Genomic DNA, 19,879 nt, shown 5'->3' on the forward strand with positions numbered 1-19,879 from the left:
GAAAAATGCTGAAGCTCTGCAGTTCCCTGTGCTGTAGTGGGGTGGATGGACAGGCTGGTCCTGACATCCTGGAGTGAAACTCTGCTAAACCCCAGGTGCCACCTGCTGCTGTTATCCTGAGCTGCTGCTGGGGCCACAGCTGCTCAAAAAAAAAAAAAAGAGAGAATTTGCTTGCTCAAAGAATGTAAACATACTATATTTCTATATTAGTTTCTTTTGAAGTAATTCAAATTCCACTTAAAAATTCTGCAGAAAGTTCTTTAGGGAGCTGCAAACTCTTAGAGTAATTTATGTGTTTTGGTGGCCAAAGCACCTTCCAAAGAGCTCTGTGTGTTTGCTGTGCAGTCAGAGGTGCCTCTGCAGGCTGCTGTTGCCTGTTCTTGGCAATATTTCTGCCCGAAATGCTTGTGCAGTCTCAGGCTACAATGTCACCTCAAGTGAGGCTTCAAAAGAGCAGCACCAGGGCTGATCTGGGCTGCAGAGCATGGCAGGCAGCTGGAATCTGAATTGCTGGAGGTGCCAGTGGGAAGCTCAGAATTTCCATCAGATATGATGTATTAGGAGTGAGATTTATAACAGGATTACAGAAAGCAGTTAGTTAAAGCTACTGGCAGTAAACAGGGATTAAAATATTTATCTAGCTGTAAAAATATGAATAATGGAGTAATTCATGTAGTTATGCAAAGGAGCTGTGTACTTTACACTGCCAACAAACAGCACTCCTAATATCACTAATACTTTACAGTGTCCATGTATCAAAATCCTTCCACACCTTCCACTTCCAACCCAAATCCCCTCGAATCTGATCAGGCACGAGATGGGATTTCCTGCAGCTGCAGCCAGCCCACAGGGGCAGAGCACCCCGGAGTGCAGCAGTTGCCTTCCTGCCTCCCGGGACACCAGTCCCTTCCCTCTGGGAGGTGTGTGATGCTGCCACAGGGCAGCTGGCTGCCAACACCTCCTGCATCTTCATATTGCCTTCTTCTGGTCTAGCTCTGTGTGATCAGTGGTATTTTACAGGAAGGTCTGCTCTTTGGCGAAGTGCTTGAGATTTTACCAAGTCCTGTCTAATATTTGAAACTTTTTACACAGAAGAGTTCTTCCTTCTGCCCCAGATCCTGCTGCAGTATTCCTCAGTTCAGCTGCTCTGACATGTAAAACAATGAGTGAATGAGGAGCAGACACTTGCTGCCTCCACAAAAATCTATTGGTGGCCATGAGCAGCACCAGAGGTTCCACTTTTCCCTCTTTCCATCCCCTCCTTGCCAGGAGCAGCTCCCAGTAAGGAGCACATCTGCAGGGATGCTTGTGGGTGAGCCGTGCAATTTCAGCCTGGACAAGCTGCAGGCTCCCCTGCTGCTGTAGCTCTGTAAAACTGTGCCCAAGTCTGCCTGGACTGATAAAGCCAGCTGGTGGGAAAACATCTGCTTCATCTGGAGGCTGAAGCACAGACCCTGGGCCAGGCTCCTCCTGGGCCAGCCTCACAGGTTCCACTTGCCACAGGACTCTCAAGCATCCCCTTCTTAATCTTCTGGGTGACAAAAATATTATTTTTTGTATATTATATTTTTATATTATATATAATATAAAATTATATATATTTATATATTATATATATTATATAAGATATATATTATATAATATATAATATACAATATATTATCTATATATAATATAATAAAATATATTATGTTATATATAATATAAACATTCCTTGCTTAGGCCCAAGGAAGGAGAGCTCATTGGTTTGCTGCTTTCTGCTTTTACTCTCCAGTCAGCTTAAATGTTTAAAATATTCAGCAGAGAGGATTAAGCAGCGCAGCTGGCCTTGATCCTGAGTCTTGCTGAATTCCCCAGGTAGTGGGTCATGCTGCACTCAGTGTCTCCAGCAGCTGCTCCTTTCCCAAGCTGTCCTCTGCTGACAGTAATGCATTCAGCCCGCGGGGTGGTCCAGGAGATGGGCTCTAATGATGGGCTTTGGGTGGCCAGCTCCTTTCCCTGCTGGCTCAGACCACCCCAGCCTTCGTGAGCTCTGCTGCCTCCTTTCTCTGCAACAGATTGGTCTCACTACACTGCATCAACACAGATTACTTAGTCAATTTTGGATTTGAACTCCATCTTTTATGCATCACTTGTGAGTCTTATGCGAGCTGTGTTTTTGATTTTTGGTATGTGCAGTGATTCATCCCCTCCTGACACTCTGTGGGGCTGCAGTTTGCTCTTCCTCTCAAACAGTGCACCCCCAAGTGGAGTTTCAGCCTTTGTGAGCCAGCACAGGGCTTATAAAAATGATAATTTAAAGAATATCAGCAGCGGCAATCAAAGAAAGTAAATATGGTATTAAAACAAGGCAAAAATGTGTGGTACTGGAAAAGTGTTTCAGGTAAAAATTGTGTGGTGTGACTCATGGAAGGGGATCTGTGTGTGCAGCAAGGGACACAGAGGGCAGCTGCTAAAGGACTGCCCAAAGGGTAAAGAGGCATGAAACATTCTCGTTTAAAAACTTTGGCTGCTGAAATGGGAGGGAACTCTTTCTATTGCAAAAGCCTTTCTGCCTTTTGTTCCAAGTAGGGGGGAAAATACAGGGAGGAGAAATGGTGTTTATTGCACACTTGTTTTGAGGAAAAAGCTGGTTTTATAAGGTATAAGCAGGAAACAGAGCTGCAAGAAGTGAGGTGCAAACCCGTGAGGTGCCTCTCCCCTGTGTTCCACTGGGGACATTCTTCAGGGTTTCCCATCTCTACAATTATTTTTGGTCCTTCATAACCAGGCAGCTTTTGGTTTTATTAGGCCAGGATTGGAATGCGTTCTTTAGTCGAGGTGTACTGACTCACGTGTTCTCGGGTTGTGTCAGAGCAGCTCCTGGGGCAGTGTCCACCAGCACAGGGATGTTCTGAGCTGCGGGAGGCACTGCCCTGCTGTCCCACGAGCAGGGAGGGAATGTGCCCCACACCAGAGGCACTGCTTGCCTGTCTTTGGGAATAATTGTAACATGTTGTTTATTAATGGCATAAACGAGCAGAATTTGGCTAACTGCTCCCTTGGGTGTGCTTTTTGAAGAGTTCAACTCAAATCTATGCAAAAGTACAGTGCAATAATAGCTGATGGTGGGCACAGGGCCAGCCAAGTTCCCAAATAACTTCCAGCACCCTATAAAGTCCTGTCCTGTTTGCACTGAAACTTTACCCCGTGTTTTCCTCTTCCAGGCTGCTTGGGAAATCAAGCAGGGTTCCTGAGCAATTAACTTTGCTTTGAATTAAGCTTTTCTGGGTTTTGTCCCTTACAGGTACCAGTCTGAGGTAGTCAAAGTGCTTGCTGGTTCACAGAGGGTGAGTTCAGGGATTTCTGCACACAGGGTTTGAGAGGACCTTGGTGAAGCCACAATTCTTCTCCACACACTGTGTGCTTTGCTCGTGGAACCCAGTAGTGCTGCCAGGGCAGGGTGAAAACCCCAGCTCAGCAAGCTGCAAGGAAAAATCCCAATTTCTCTTCCGAGGAGAGTCTGCAGGTGGCTTTCAGACATAAACAAAGCTCATAGTGGGGACATGCTCTCCAAGATTGCTGCTCCTCTCCTGAGAAACAAAGTCTTGGTCGTGGTCCCTGCCTCAACAAACAGGCCAAGGACAAAAGCCCCTCCAGACTAATTCACTGAGTTTGTTCCCTAATTCAATATTTTTTATGGAATTCAGAAATTCTGATAAATTCAACCTTAATTTCCTATGAAATGGAGACTGATGTGTCAGAAGTGTGAGGTGCTGAAGTTCCCAGTCTCCCAAGGCAGATGTGATTCCAGGAAATGTTCTGCTGAGCGTTGGGATGCTGCCAGTTCCAGGGCAGTGCTTGGACTGGAATCCCATGGGACAGGAATGTTTGATATCTGGAGCTCGGCCTTGGTGCCTGCCCAGCTCCCCCGAGCTGGAGGGATCAGCCAGGCCCTCTGGCAGCCCGGGGACACTGTGGGGCCAGCAGGAGGTGAGCGGCTCTGGCTGTGCACGGAGCTGCTCTCCTTCCTCCAGGGAGCAGCGAGCCCTGCCTGCTGCCTGAGGAGGGGAGCAGCTCCTCCTGCCCTGGGGCTCTGCACAGCCCAAAACCCTGGGGAAAGCTCACCATTTCTGAGTCCCTGGGGCTTTTTACAACCTGTTTTGTTCTTAACCCAGGGCAGACCTTTCAGTTCAGAGCTGAGCTCTCTGGTCTCTCCCAGCCAGACCATGAAGGATGTCACAGAGCATCACAGAGTCCTACAGATCTGCTCAGTCACTCTTGGATGAGGCTGGAGCACTCTGTGTTTGTTCTGGCAAGCTCCTTTTCCACCCAGAGAGAACTGCCTGGGGCGCTGTGGGGGCAGATCACCAAATGTCATTTATCCTGGAAAGTGGAGCACAGCATCCCCCGTATCCTCCCGTCTGATTCTAAAGGGGCAGTGGTTCCCCCTAGTGTAAATTCCAGTGTGAGCCCAATGCTCCAGAGATCCCCAGCCAGCATCCAGCTCCAGGGGGAGAGGGAAAGTGGGATATTGGATGGGAGTGACTCCAGCAGGGCAGGGGACGAGATGTGGATGCCACGGAGCACGGGCACAGCTCTGTGAGGAAGGAGTGTTCCCCCAGTTCCAGCCTGGACCCAGAGCCAAGCCCCTCTCCGTGCCCCAGAGTTTCCAGAGCCTCCTCTGAGATCTGACAGATCTCAGAAATGTCACCTGCTGCCATCAGGCCCAGCAGTGACTCAGCACTGCAACACGAGAGGCTGCTCGGCAAGGACAGATTGTTCTCTGCTCTAAGTACACTACTTTTTGCTGCTTTTTTTTTTTAATATCTTCTAATTATGTTCTCTTTGGTATTGATCCTGTGCTCTTTTAGGAGCCAGATTCATCCTTTGCTCTTAAGAAGCAGAAAAGAAAACATTTGGAGCCTGAGCTGCTCGTGGTCCCCCAGCCATGTCTGCTGGGCTCGTTTGCTGGCTGACAGCTGGTTTGGGACTCTTGATTGCATTTTTTAGGGATGTGATTGTACAGTGTGTCAGAATCTCATGTCTGTCTCTTTTCCCTGCAAACCACTTGTGGACAGTTGGCCAAACAAAAGGTTTGTGCTTAAAAAAAAATATTGTTTTTTTAAGTTGTGAGATTCTGTTACCAATTCTCCTGTCATTCTCCTGTCCTATTTACTGCTTGGACTTGAAAAGCATAACGATTTTTGAAGGCTTTGTTTTTAAACTCTGCTCTTGCTTTTCCTTTGTGACTGCTTTGACAGACTCCTCTGATGTATATTTCAGTATAGGTTGATGTGAAGCTAATGAGAAGGCAGATGTTTATTTACAGAAATATGGGTTCCATTTGTAAAATTATTTCCCGGTAAGGAGAACATTGCTTTCCAATTACCTTACATTCTAGGAGGACTTTTTATAAATTTCTTTACAGGTTGGTTTTTAAACTGTATATTGCTACAGGCATATAAAACTGCCAGTAAAGCCAAACCCCACAACTTTGGCAATCATTCTAAAACACAAAAACATTCAAAAGTTATTTTAAGTCAAGAAAGAGATTTACACATAATAAAAAAGTGTGTAAATATCACCACTGGTTTACAACTCTGACTAATAAGTACTAAATAGAAAAAGATGAAGTTCATAAATTCTCGGGCTCTACTTTGAGTTCTCTGGTGCCTGATTTTCATGAAGTAAAACTTTGTGTAAAATTGAGAACAACAGAGCTTCTACCTTGTGTGCCATACAAGCCCCAGTCCTTGTTATGGATATCCTGATAAGACTTTTATCTTTTTGTGAAGATGAAATAATCGTGTACCTAGGAGCAGGGCTCCCTGTGGTGTGTGGCCAGAGCAAAGCCTGCCCTGCCCGGATGCAGCCCAGAGGCAGCTGTGTGAGGGCTGGGGCACCCTGGGACACCCTGTGGCACCCTGTGGCACCCTGTGGCACCTGTGACACCCTGGGGCACCCTGTGGCACCCTGTGACACCCTGAACCAGCCCCGGGCTGGCTGCAGTGCTCCCCGAGGCTGCAGCTGTGGGGTGCTCTCTGCACCTTGTGCAGACCCCAAACCAGCTCTGGCACTGACCAGCCTAGCCAATACTTCAAGAGGTGAAATTTCCCAGAAAATGGGCTAGATGCCAAGTGGCAGGCAGCTGAATTAGCCTGCAGCGAGATGTGCATCCCCAGGTTCTCTAGAGGGCAGACAGCAGGACACTCCTGTCCCTGCCCTCTGGCCAGCTGCAGTGTCACTCCCGTGTCACCCAGGATAAATAACAGGCTTTTCCTCACTGGGGCTGCAGGACTCACCCCGGCTGGGCCAGCTGGTGGGAGAAGTGAGCAGAAGGTGAGGAGAGGTCTGCATGCCTCGTGCCCCTCGGGTGGCTCAGGGTGAGAGGAGCCCTGGCAGCAGCCTGGAATGAGTCCCTTGTGCTGGCCCTGCTAGCTCTCCTAATTCCATGGAGCTGATGGACCCCAAATTAATGTTTCCAACCTCTTTTAGTGGTTCTTCACTGTTCTAGTGCTGAGGGTGACTGAAAAGACAAGCCCTCTTTTCTCTCTTTATCTGCAGCTCCTTTGTTGTTTCAAGTGTCTCAAAATCTCCCTGGTGTTTTCTGTTTTGTTGCTTTGATGGCTGTTTTGCTTTTCCATAAACAGCCAGGGCAGTTGCTGCAGGGAGACCTCCCCTTCCCCAGCATCAGCCCCTGCCTGGGAAGCTGGAGGCAGGCTCCTCAGGGATTTGGTGGTGGAGCAATCCAGCTGAGCAGGAGCAGCCTCACTTGCAGGGCAGGTGGGTTTTGCCTGAGCTGTTGGGTACAGCTGAGCTGTGCATGCACCTTCAGGCTGCTCTCACCTGGGAGAAGGGCTCTCCTGCTCTCCTCCTCATTTCTCTCTGCAGGGAAGATGTTTCCTCATCATGCCTTTGCTAGCTCGTGGCTGCTCCTCTCCAGCTCTGCTGGTTCAGTGGGGTCAGTCCCATGGAGAAACCTGCCCTTGCCTTACTGGCCAGGCTCATGCAGAGAGCCAGTTGTGTGTTTTCACACTTGTTTGTGGAGCAGTAAAATCCCTTGAGGCTGTTTCCTTCCTTTCCTCTGAACTGCCACGGCTGAGCTCCTCTGTCCCAGTGCATGGCTGCAAAGGTGGGATCCTGGGAGACCCAGGCACCCTTCAACCACCAGGGCTGCCGGGATGTCAGAGCTAAATTACAGCCATTCACTCCAAATCTGCACTTCTGCAGTTGTCCCCCAAATCGTGGAATTCCCATCCATAAAAGAAAAGGGGAAAAATAAGTGTTCTTGGAAACCAGTGTGCCCTCTCAAAGAACTTACTGGCACAGCAGTTGGTGGAACTTGGCTGTGTTCCTGTACAAGAGTAAATGAAATATGTTCTTTCAATTTTTGATTCACTTTGAGTGAGTTTTACACAGTCCCATTACCTTGTTTTCAGGCAACTGGTTTCTAAGACTTCACATACTTGTTTACTTCTATTTATCAGGCTTGGTCTCTTCAATGCTGTTGAGGAAAATCCCTTTTATCTTTCTTTTATATAACATGAAAAATTAGTTCCCTCTTTTCCTAAGAGAAAAATCACCATCCTGAGTTGTACTGAGTGGCTTTGGTGGGAGAGGAGCATTTTTAGCCAATCAGAACTGGAAATCTGTCTTAGAAATGTGTGTAAATGTGTGGATGAGGATGCAGAGCTGCACAGGAGCAGCAGCTGGCGGGCACAGCCCGGCTCCTGTCCCTGATTCGGGTGCTGCCCGAGGTGCCAGAGGCTCCCGGCAGCCAGAGCCCCCAGTCCCAGAGGGCTGAAGGAGAGCAGCCCTGGCCTGACCCCAGGCATGTCTCTGTTTGTCTGGCTGGCACGCTGATGCTGAGATGCTCAGCATGTCCTGGGAGTGTTTCCAGGCTGAGAGCAGCCTGGAGCTGCTGCGTGCCCTGCAGGGCTGGTGGCAGCCACGGCAGCACTGCAGCCCAGGGGCTGCTGCTTCGGGGGCCCTGGGGGTGTCTCAGCTGTCAAATGACACTTGCTGGGACCAAAGCAAGCAAACCCTTCACAACAGGCTTCCTGCAAAGCCTCGGGCTGTCCTGCTGAAACAGAGGGAGGCATTCGTGTGCTTACACAAAAATATCTCTACTCTGGAAGGTAAATACCAATCCAGTGTGAGAATTCATTTATATTGCCATTGTGGAGTGTTAGTTTCTGTAATTATCCCTGCTCAGGGTATCTTTGCCCACCTAAGTCAGCGTGCATTGATGGCAATGCAGTAGGTGCTCGTACTTAAACCATCAAAGCCCCTTTTCCTGCTTGTGTAAAGGGAGCTTTGAGACAGACAGGAGGTGTGGTGTTAACATATCTTCAGTTTATTTACGCATTTATTTATTTATTTATTCTCTTGGAATGCTTGCCGTATCTGTGTTATTTGTAAGTGAACCCAGGTTTTCCCCATAACCCTGGGAGGCTGGAGGGGCAGGTCCCCGTGAGCTCCCTGTGTGCTCTGGGAGGTGCTGCTCTGGGTCTGTCCCTCACAGCCTCTTCCACATTTTCAGCTCAGCAATGCTGCTGCTTCAGGCTGTCATAATTTGATTAAACCCTGATTTGTCTGGAAAGGTGAGTCACCTGTAATCAGCACATTGAATGAAAGGCCTATGCGATTTCCTACTGCAGAATAATCTCAAATTCAATAAAGGTTTAATTCCACACTTACAAGCCCTGATGCTTCCAGCTCTCTAATCACTGTTTCCTGTCAAGCACGAAAGTCTTTTCATTTCCTGGAGTGTGAGCACAAACAACTGTGAGAGCTGCAGGCTGAGGGCTGAGCTGCTGTGTAGGACCTGCACACCCAGAGGCATCTCACTTCTGCAGGAAACCTGGGGTTCTCATGTTTCCAAGGCATTTCATGGAATAACCCTGCTAGCAAGCATCTTACCAGTCTGTGGGTGTGCAGAGAGATGTGACCAGGCAGTAGGTGAAGCAAGTCAGCCTCCCCCGAGTTTCCAGACTCTGGTGGTCTGTGTTTGGTGGTGTCCAGGTGGGTTTGGAAGGAACTTAGCCTCTGGGATGATTCCAGCCCTTTGGGAGCTTGGGGAATGTGCTGCCAGGTCACATCACATGCTCCCTTGCCACTGAGAGGTTTGTCCCCAGGAGAAGCCCACTGTGAATCAGGGACATTGTGTTTTTGTCTCGTGTCTCTAGAGCCAGTGAGGCAGGGAAACAACTGGGAACTGCTGAGCTTGGTGGGGCTTTTCTGTACGGGCAGAATCTGGCTGTAAAAACCACAAAAAGTAAAAAGACAGCAAGGTCATTTCACAAGCAGATTCCCTCGAGAGTGGCTTTGTTATAAACCTCTGTATTCTAGAGCATCAGCCAGACAGGGAATGAGCTCCTTGGAGAGAAAGGGGTTGGGGTGTGCTTTTCTGTACACACTAGCAGGAGTTCTGAGGTGGGGAAAAAGGCCAGAACAGCGAGCAAAGTGCTCAGGCACTGGAAGCTGTGCAGAAAAGGGAGGAGATGCCTCTGTGGGAGGTGTTCTCTGCCTTTGGTGTGTAGCTCAACACTGTCATGTTTGAGGAGCCTTTTGTGGGGAGGGAAGCCAAGAAAGAGACTGGACTGGCAGCTAAAGGATCGATGCTGCCTCTATGTACTTCCTAACATGAGCTGCACTGCCTCCAGAAATATTCCTAGAGATAGGAAGTCCAGCACTGAAAGGATTTGTGGAACAATGGTTTCCTATAAGGACAGAGAGGCAACTTTTATATCAAGCATGCTTGAGATTTTTTTTCACTTGGCACATGCAGAGTCCATTAGACTCAAAGTGATCCAAGGATAATGATAGGAGCACAAGGAAAAAAAGGAAATTGAGGGAAGAGCTTTTAAGTCCAGCGAGCTGAAGTGTCAAAGATAAATAATACATAGATTGGCATTGCTTTCTAAAGGTACCAGTGAGTCTGATGGGGGTTTTAATGCTGAGAAACCACGTGTGCCCCACGGAGCCAGGCCAGGGGTGCCAGGAGAGCCGAGCTGGTGGGGAGCTCCTCTGCTCTGTGCAGCCCTGGCGGGGCTGGGCTGCTCCTCTGGTGACAGCAGGCTCCTTCAGCATGCTCTTTGGTCGGGCTGTGGGCTAGTCCTGGTTCAGTCACCTCCTTGAGAGAACTGGTGGGGTCTGCTTGGGCAGCACAGGGCAGGGAGGGCTCCCTGTGTGAGGCTGAGCTCTGCTGGGCAAGCAAAGCAGCTCGGAAGGGAAGGCAGGGGCTCCTCTGAAGGCTCTCACCAGATGGAATAGCATGATCCCGTGTAAATCCTCCAGGCAGAGCTGATGTGGGGTGGAATGAGTGAGCCTAGAGCAGACAGTGGCACCTGCAGGGCCCAGAGAGTGTGGGCATGGCACCAGGGACCCCTGGCACCAGGGACAAGGAAACAGAGAGGTTAATGGGGTGGAAAACCCTTAGAGACAGCGTGTGGCAGAGGAGGAAGGGAGCCCCAGAGAGTGGGAAAGGTGAGGAGGAGGAGCCCAGGGCCAGCTCTGTGCTGGGCACAGTGTCACCTCCTGTCACCTGGAGCTGCTTTCCACAGCTCATCCTGTTCACCCAGGGGAGCAGCTCCAGCAGCTGGGCAGGGCCAGGCGGATTTTGGGGGAGTTTTTTGGGGAGTCTCTTGCCCTGAACTCGCTCCAGCAAGGTTTGGTGGGCTGCACAGAGCCCTGCTGCCCACAGCCTCATCCATATTCATAACCGTGGTAGCTTTGCACTCACCAAAAATTGGATTGCCTGGCTTCACAACCTTTAATCGACACAGTGTGTGGCTCTGTGTGAGCCTAACAAGGCAGATAACACACATCCTACAAGCTGGTGGCAGTCTTATATTGATTTTGAGTAATTCTGGTTTCTGTCTTTTGACCAACTATCACTTTCTGTTGTGATAATTAAAGTGCATTTTCACACTGTGGCAGGAAGCCCTGATTTTCTGTGTGCAATACACTGAGTTCCCACATCACAAGGGGAACTATTGGGAAATCCATAATTGCAGGGCTTTGGCAACCTTTAAATATTTCCATGGTTACTGAGGGGAAGGAGTTTCCCATTGGTTGGTGCAGTAATTATTTCAGAGACAAGGATGAACATGATTTTTGAAGTTGTTTGTTAGAGTGTTATTTGGATTTAACTTAATTTTGTAGCTCTTAGACTACAATTTCCATACGAGCTGTTTGTTGTTTTCCATTAATGAGAAGCATTAAAACTTTGACTAATTGTGCCAGTGGAATGATGTGGAAAACTTCACCACTGGTGCTTTTGCATCATTTCCAAGTGAGTGAGGAGAGCCATATTCTTGTGACCTTTTGCCTTCACTGTGGTTTGTGTCCGGATTTCTTGTCAATATTACAAATTGTGGGTTTTACTGATAAAAATCCCCAGGAAGGAAAAATCAAAATTGTAACAAAACCAGATGAATCTGTGCCCGGGGTGCATCCAAGGAAATGAAAGTGCTGAGCCCCTGCAAGGGCCAGCTCTGGCCAGCTGGTGCCTGGCTGGTTTGGGGGGTCTCCATCGTGTTCCTCATGGTCAAGAGGGGCCAAAACTTGCCTGGGGTGGGCTGGAGGGGCAGCCGGGGACAGGGAATGCCAGGGGCTGTGCAGGGGGCTGACTTCCCTTCTAGAGCCTTCCCATGAGCAAAGGAGGGCAGCATTAGCTGAGCAAGTGGTTATGAAATGCTGCTCGTTCTGCAGAGCAAGGACATGACAGAAGCTCTGCAGAGAGCCCAGCCTGCGATGTCTGAGCTGCGTGTGCCAGGGATGTGAAATGGTGCCAGGGATGTGAAATGATGCCAGGGGCTGGGGCCTGCTTTCCTCCTGTACTTGCTTCTGACTCCTCATTCCCTCTCGAGTCCTGTGCAGCGTGGGTGTCTGTGCCAGGCACTCCCTGGTGCATTTGCCACTCGGGCCTGGCAGTCACTGCACTTGGACATTTACAGCCCAGCACTTGTGCCAGTCTTGGCCCATTATGAGTCCAGCCCAGCCTGATGAACAAACCTCCAGGTTTGTATTATACAATGAGTCTCAGCATGTTTGTTTTCTCCAGGGAAGTAAAGACAAGTATTAATGTCAGACTGGATTTGAACTGAAAGCATCACACAGGAGTTGTTTTATGGGGTAGTACTCTGGCACTGGCATGTTTGGGGTTTTTTTCTCTTTTTTTTTTTTGTTCCTACCCCCTCCTGCTGACTACCCAGAGCCCCAAATTAGGACAGCTAGAAATTTTCTGGTTGAAAAGGCTCAAATAGTGTTACCTTTCCTAGTCTGTGTGCTAATGCCAGGGGCACATGGACAGAAGCAGGGCCTGAGGCACAGACCTGGGGCAGTTCACACCGTGGCAGCTGCAGACAAAGAGGCAGGCTGTGTGTGAAAGCCTGTCAGGTTTAGCCAGGATGCAGCCCAGGGGGCACAGTTCGTTCATTTTCGGGGCTGTGTGTGCAGATTGATTTATTTTTAATTGGGGCAGCTGGTGCTGCCAAGGGTTAATGCATTCACAGGCTGGTGGCCCACTCAGGAGCTGTTTGGATTGAGGGGCCTCATGCTGCACTGCTGACACAGCCAAGCCTCCTCCTCCCGGAGCTGCACCGATGCTGACAGCACCTGGGCTGCACTGAGGGTGTAAAACCAAGCCTGCTGTGGGCGTGGGAGCACAGCACCCCGTGGCTGTGGCCAGCTCTGGTGGCTCCAGGTAAATCGGCAAGGTGAGATGCTGGGCGTGCACAGCCCCTGCTGGCTCCTGGCCCTGCAGACAGGCGGGCACACAAAGGTGCTTTTCTCACCCATCAGCCCTCCTCATCCCCACAGCAAAGCCTCTGGGAGAGCCTGGGCTGGCACCTGAGGCTCCTTCCCTTCCCCAGCTGGCTGAGGTGTGGGGTCTGGCCCATCTCCCCTCCCCTCTGATCCCTGGATCCATCTCGTCCTGATGTGGTTTGGGGTGACAAGATTAATGGGAATGTTCTGTAGTCCCTGCAAGTCCTGCTGGTGAGATAATGGGCTGCAGATTGATCTGCAGCATCCCTGCCTGCCCCTGCCTCCGGAGCCTTGGGCAGCCTGGCAGCCTTGCTGATCGCCCTTGTTTATTTATTTGAAAAGAGGGAGGAAGGATGTTAAATATCCCAGTTGGTACCTGTTATTGCAGAGAGTGGTTTTTTCACTTTCAGCCAGCCCTGCTGATTTTTAACCCTCTGCTGGCAGCAGCCTTGTCTGTCTGCCCCTGCAGTGTGGACTGTGGCAGGCAGACACGCTGGATGCTGTCCTGGACACCAGCCAGGCTTCCCCTACTTATCCCAGCCTCTCCATCAGTGTCTCTGCTGCTTCCTGCTTTTTAGAAACCACGATGAAAATTATTAGAAAATGTTCCTTTTTAGCATTTGTCTGAGTAGTGTTTGTCACAGCTAGAATTGCATCTGCACACATGATTGCAGTGTGTAATGAGAACAGAAAATACTGCATCAAACCCAGCTGATAAATCTTATATTTTCTATGAGGTAAGCCTTGGGCAAGCTGTCTCTGTGTCAGAATGGAAGCAGTTTCACAATCATGAGAATTTCTGGTTTAGTGCTTCAAACAAATCCTCATTACAACTAAACTGTGAGTTCAAATCAATGTCTGCCCTGGGTCAGTGTACAAAAAAATAGAGCAAAGGCAATTCCAAGTCACTACCTGAATGTCTTTAAAAGGTTAAAAGAATTAACTTGACTATAAATTTACATTTTCCTCTTCTCCATGTTCCCCTTTTCCCTTTCCAGCTCTTTTGGTGTTCCTGGGGTGCCCTTAGGCCAGCTCGTGGTGGTGCACTGGAGATGCTTTACCCCATGGCTTCACCTAAGCGCTCTGTCAGCTTCTTTGTGTGGCTGGCTGTTAGAATATCCTGTATCAAAAAGGTCCGGGATCAGTTACAGGCTTCTCCAAATGCCATTTCCTTTGCTTTGCTCTGAGCCTGCTGCCAGGACAGGCATCCCTGCAGGCAGCAGGTGTTTCCCATGGGGAGGAGTGCCCAGCAGGTGTCTCAGGTGTGTCTCAGGTGTGTTTCACATGAGGAGGAGTGCCCAGCAGGTGTCTCAGGTGTGTTTCACATGAGGAGGAGTGCCCAGCAGGTGTCTCAGGTGTGTCTCAGGTGTGTTTCACATGAGGAGGAGTGCCCAGCAGGTGTCTCAGGTGTGTCTCAGTGTATTTCCCATGGGGAGGAGTGTCCAGCAGGTGTCTCAGGTGTGTTTCCCATGGGGAGGAGTGCCCAGCAGGTGTCTCAGGTGTGTTTCCCATGGGGAGGAGTGCCCAGCAGGTGTCTCAGGTGTGTTTCCCATGGGGAGGAGTGCCCCAGCCGCTTTTGCTGCTCCCTTGGCACCCAGAGCCGAGCCGAGCCCGTGCCGGGTCCAGCAGAGCCCAGCCTGGCCCAATCCAGCCCAGCCCAGCCAGCCCCGGGCTCTGGGGTGCCCGTGGGCACTGCCCGGCTGGCACAGCCCCGGTGCAGGCTCCAGCTGCCAGCCCAGCCCGTGGCATGGCTCTGCCTCTTGCTGAACGTTGTGGCTTTGAGGCTGGTTAGTTTATCAAAGATGGTGACAAGTATATTTTTTCCCTGCTTTTCCTAGACCTAAAAGTGTCCTTCAGGCCTGAATGTTTTAGCAATGCCTTGAGGAGAGGGTTTTCTGTAAACACCAGTGTGTTTTTCTTTTATTTTTATCATGTTCCGTGTACCATCGAGGTGGAGAAATCAGTATTGCTGGCAGGGAGAGCTGAGCCAGCACTGTGCCTGCCGGGCTGTCACAGCAGCTCCTGGGGGAGTGGGTGTTTTTGCCTAGCCTGGCTCAGGCACGACACTTCAAAATTTGTGCCAGGCCAGCTCGAGCAGGCTGGAGTGCATGGGATTGGAATATCAATAAAGGCTGAAGTCGACTCAGTGATTCCAGGGCATTGTAGTGAGAAAACGTTGCATTTTCTGAAGGCTGAACTGTAGCTGTTCCATTTAGAAAAGCACTTTAAAGCAGGGTTACAGTATTATTCTGTGTATAAGCTGGACTTTGCCTGCAACACTGGCACACATTCTGGGTTCTGACTTTAATCCATTTTGAGAAGCAAAGTGTTGCTTCCATTGCATGCTCCAAGTCACTGCTGTTGCTTTGCGCAGTGTGAGGATCTGAGCCTGCCACTGTGTCATTTCAGTGACTGAGATGGCTTTACATGGCCACTGCTGTCCAGTTGGGAAATTCAGCGTGCACGTTGTCATGCTGGGTGTGAACTTGCACCTTCACATGAGGCTGAATGCTGAAGAGCTCACTGCTGCTCTGCCAGGCTGTCTGTTCCACCTCAGCAGCAGCAGGTGAAGAACACTCATCCTGAGACTGGGAGGGGAGCCTGTGCAGGATAAAGACATCCTGTGCAGGATAAAGACATGGGTTTTGTAGGATCCCGGAGGGCTCACTCAGGGACAGGGACAGCCTCCTTTGCCTGACCTTTGTTTCCAGGCTGGCTTGGAGGCAATTCCTGCTGATGGCTCCTTCTAGAGGGAGGAATCGCTTCTGTGCACATGGAGAGGAATTTTGGACGGTGATGGGGAGATGTGGCCATGCTTTGCTCCCCTCTGGTGCTGCTGTGAGGCTCCTGGGCTGCAAAGAGCACCCCAGCACGGCTGGCAGGGAGAGGCTCCTGGTGCATCACCCCACTGCTGCAGGCCAGCTGCCAGGGACACTCCCTGCAGCTCTGCTCTCCCTGGAGGCACTTTGAGGTTTACCCCAGCATCCTTCAGGCAAATCCCCAGAGTGCTCCTGTTCAGCAAGGCAGCCCTGGGTTTGGTGCTGGTCGGGGAGCAGGGATTGCCCAGCAGGACGCTGGCACAGAGGTGCTGTGGGGAGGGACGTTCTGTGCCCGGGTGCTTTTCCCCTTCCCTGCTCCCCTGGGCAAGCTCGCACCCAGCAGTGGTGAACACGAGCTCACCTCCTTTCCTGGCCTCAGCCCTGCTGCCTGTCCAGGCAGGCAGCCCAGGCTGGGGGAGTGTTTCTAGGTGGGTGTACGTGAGAGCAAAGTTTGACTCAAAATTCCTAAGTGAGCCTCAGATGAGAATGCTGCAAGAGGAGGAGGACAAATAGAGATAACTTTAGCTTGGCTTCAGAAAATTGGGGGCTTCTTTATAGAGACAAGAATGTGTTTCAGATTTGTTGTTGCACAAAGTTGAGTTTTGTTTGGAAAAGGCCGTGTGGCAAATTGTGTGATTATATTAAGCTCACAGGTGGTGACTCACTGGCATAAATTATTTCCAGGAAACAAATGGGAGGAAGGGTAATGATATGTTTCTTCTCCTGTGGAATAGAGGAGTAACCTTTCTGCCTGGGGGTACTTTTAGAAAAGCAGATAAAACCTGGAGTCAAAACCATTTAAATGAGTAAGTCCTGTCTTTAACGTTTCCTTCAAATTTCCATGCTGCAGTTTCTGAAGAAGAGGCTGAGAATGAAATTACTTGCAGCCACAGAGACTGGAAGCCTATTTTCAGTTATCCAAAATGTTTTCTGTGCACCTCTGCTGGGGAAGTCCCCAAATATCTGAGTCCTTGTGGGAGGAAGCTGCTTAAGCAGGTGAAGTAAAGGACTGGGAATAGTCATTGTCCCTTTGGATGCAAATTTCCCATTAGCCACTGGATGGGGTGAAGAATGCTGACATTTGGGGAAAGCTGAAGGAATGGTCTGGTTGTGGTGTATCACTTCTGCTAAGTCTTAAAAAATTATAATGATTTGAAATCACTCACTTATCAAAGAAAAAGCAATTCATATTTGCAGTTCTCTTTGCCACACAGAAATATTTTATAACAAACACATGAAGAGTCATTACAACTTGTGCTTCCTCAAATGAAATTAAAAGTAATTTACAACCCCAGCAAGTCCTGGTGATAGAGGAGACATCATTTTTAAAGCTTAGTATTTCTGTTTTGGAACAATTACAGAACCTTGTATTATAGAGGATGATGTGTTGTTTTTCATGTGGCAACACCATTTAATTAAGATTTAAACAGATGGTTAACAGGAATAGTATTGTAGGCTTCATCAAAGTAGAATCTAAAGGGCACAATAATATTTCCACTTCAAAGTGGTTTGTTTTGATTTCTACCAACAAATAAATTAATTTCACGTGTCAGAGGGAAGCTCTCACTGCACAGTTACTGCATTACTGCTTGTGTAGTGCAGTGTGGTCACAGAGCAGGATTTCAGTTGTGACCCCAGCACAGACACAAATCCACCAGGCGAGCAAAGTGCTTGGTTTCTGAGACTGGGAGGGAAAACCCCAGCAGTGATTTTGGTAACTGGAAAGGCACAGACGGAGGGGAGTGGGCAGTGCAGTGCCCTGGCAGTGCCCAGCAGGGCAAGGAGGGACCCAGGGGACAAGGAAGGGACAGAGGCAATCTCTGACCCCCTTCACACAGGGGAGCAAAGCAAGGATGGGGATTCAGCCCAAGAGCAGGACTGCAAGTGTGGAAACAGAAGAGGATGAGGGGAGCAGCTGCCACCCCACCCCGTGCCCTGCTGTGCCCCTGTGCCCCTGTGCCCTCCCCTGCCTGCTGAAGGCACAGGAGGAGGAAAGGAATTGGTGTGCCTGTGTAGATGGGGCTCAGTTCTGTTCCTCTACAGCACAGCTCTGGGGAAGAGGCACCACCACAACCCCCCATCAAACCCTTCACAGCCAGGAAGGAGAAAACATAATATCTAAATCAAGCTGAAATGGAATTTCCAGGACTTCTTAGGGCAGAGCTTTGCTCTGATAAGCAAACTCGCCTACGCAGAGAGAGCTGCCCCAGGCCAGCTGCAGAGAAGGTGAGGGCAGCCTGCAGAGATAAGTGCCCTATTTCTGGGCCTGGCTCAGCAGCAGGGCTGTCCTGCAGCCCCCAGAGGAGATTTCCAGGAAGGAAAGGTCAGAGAGGATAAAGCAGCCATGTGGGAGCTGTCAGTCTGTGCGTTGCTTTCTGCCACTGCAGCCTCACACTCCCAGGCAGGTCAAGGGCAAACCCCAGCTCAAAAGTTGCTTTGCTCCAGCAGGGACGCTTGGGAAGCTGGGCTGGGATTCATCTTGTCCAGCCGGAGTTAAAATCTCATTTCTTTGGCACTGGGCAGGAATAAATCAGCAGTTCTGGAGGGCCGTGCCCGCAGCTGCCCGGGCAGCTCTCAAGCCCTGCTGCTGCTCTCACCTGGCTGCAGGTGAGCTGGAGCTCGCTCCGGCCCCTGCTCTCTGAGGAGGGAGCCCAGCAGCTCTGGCTCTCTGGGGAGGCTGGCAGGGCCCCTGCCCGTCCTGCAGCCCCCGCTGGCTGCAGGCACAGCACTGCTGCCTGCCCGGCCTGCTCTGCTGGGAGCAGGGGACAGGCAGGGAACGTTCCAGAACAACGCTGCCACAGCAGCTCCAGCCTGGGCTGGCTCTGGGAGCCCCTGGACGTGGAGCTCTGTCCCAAGGGAGGAGAGGAGCTGCCAGCACAGCAGAGCTGGGAGCACCAGGCAGCTTTTCAGGAGAATGCTCTGAAATGAAAGAACGGAGGCAAAGAGCCTTGAGACATCCCATTTGCAATCAGCACACGCAGAAGGCAGGAAGGTGTCCCTTGTTCAACACCTAATGTCATTAAACTTTACCCTGGCAAATATCAGAGCTGCTGGAAACAAATCCAGCCTTTTCTGCAAACACAAACCCCTGCTTTAAAGGGATAATTTCCTAAACATTCAGTGACAGTTTTGGGAGGTGTAATTAGAAAACCCTGACAGACTTAAAAGGAAATTGTTTCAGCCACAAAGATGCAAGTGTGTAAATTGCTCCTTTCCTAAGGTTCAATGTGTTCAGTAGTTTTGTTGCTTGAAGTGATAATCAGACCGTGTTGGATTTAACAGAAGGCAGAAGAAAGATGAACAGTATCTAACCAACCTCAGTCTCTCTTGCTCAACTCTTGCAGGCAGTGCAATTTTCTTTTTTTGTTTGCTATTTTATCCCAACAGAGTTGTCACCTCTCCCCCTGTCCTTCTCCACCCCCCACTCTCTCCTTGATTCTTCCCCCAGCAGATTTCCAGTTTTCTTTCCTTGCTGAAGAGGTGACTCACAGGATCCTGGTTGTGTCAGCATCTCCAAAGTGTTTAACAGCAGGAGCAACTTCAATATGGCAAGAAGGTTAAAAGCTGATAAAAGCATAATTTAACATATTATTAACAGGCCAGATTCTCCACTGATACAAACTGAGGAGCAAATGAAATTGCACTGGTTTTCACCATGTAAAGTGAGGCACAGTGTGGATCTCTGGTTAAAAGTACCTTGTGTGGTTTAATTTCACACTCTAAGTTGTCTGGAAGACAGGGAATTAAGCAACAAGGCTAAGCATTTTCCAGAAATAGAGGCATCAGTGGGAGTTGCAACAGGATTTTGTATGTAATTACTATCCTGCCCGGGGTGTCAGCCTCTTCCACAGCAGCAGAGCTGTTCTTTGTGCTGGAGCATGCCAGCCAGGGCTGGCCCCACGTGTGGCACTAACTGGTGAGCTGGACACGCTGCAGGAGCCTGCAGCTGTGCAGGAGGAGGGCTGGCAGGGCAGCAGGGTGTGGGCTGGCCTCCCCTGCCCGGGGACACCCGGGATGCTCCTGGGGCTGGAGCCTGCCCAGGCAGCAGCACACGGCAGGGCTGCTCTGCCCAGCCCGACCAAAACTGCTTCTGGAACAGGCAGGGCCTTTGGGGAGCAGCCCAGAGGTGGGACTGGGCTGTCAGAGGAGACAGCAGGGCTGGATGTGCTGGGAAAATCCACACAGGAACCGTGGAGGAATCAGGGAAAGAGCTCTGGGAGAGAGCAGCAGCTTGCAGGCATGGTAGCCAGGACGTGGGGCAGGAGCCAGGCTGACCCTGGGCTCCCTGCAGGGCAGAGACATCCCTG

The sequence above is a fragment of the Passer domesticus genome, chromosome 7 (genome assembly GCF_036417665.1).
Source record: "Passer domesticus isolate bPasDom1 chromosome 7, bPasDom1.hap1, whole genome shotgun sequence".
NCBI lineage: Eukaryota > Metazoa > Chordata > Aves > Passeriformes > Passeridae > Passer > Passer domesticus.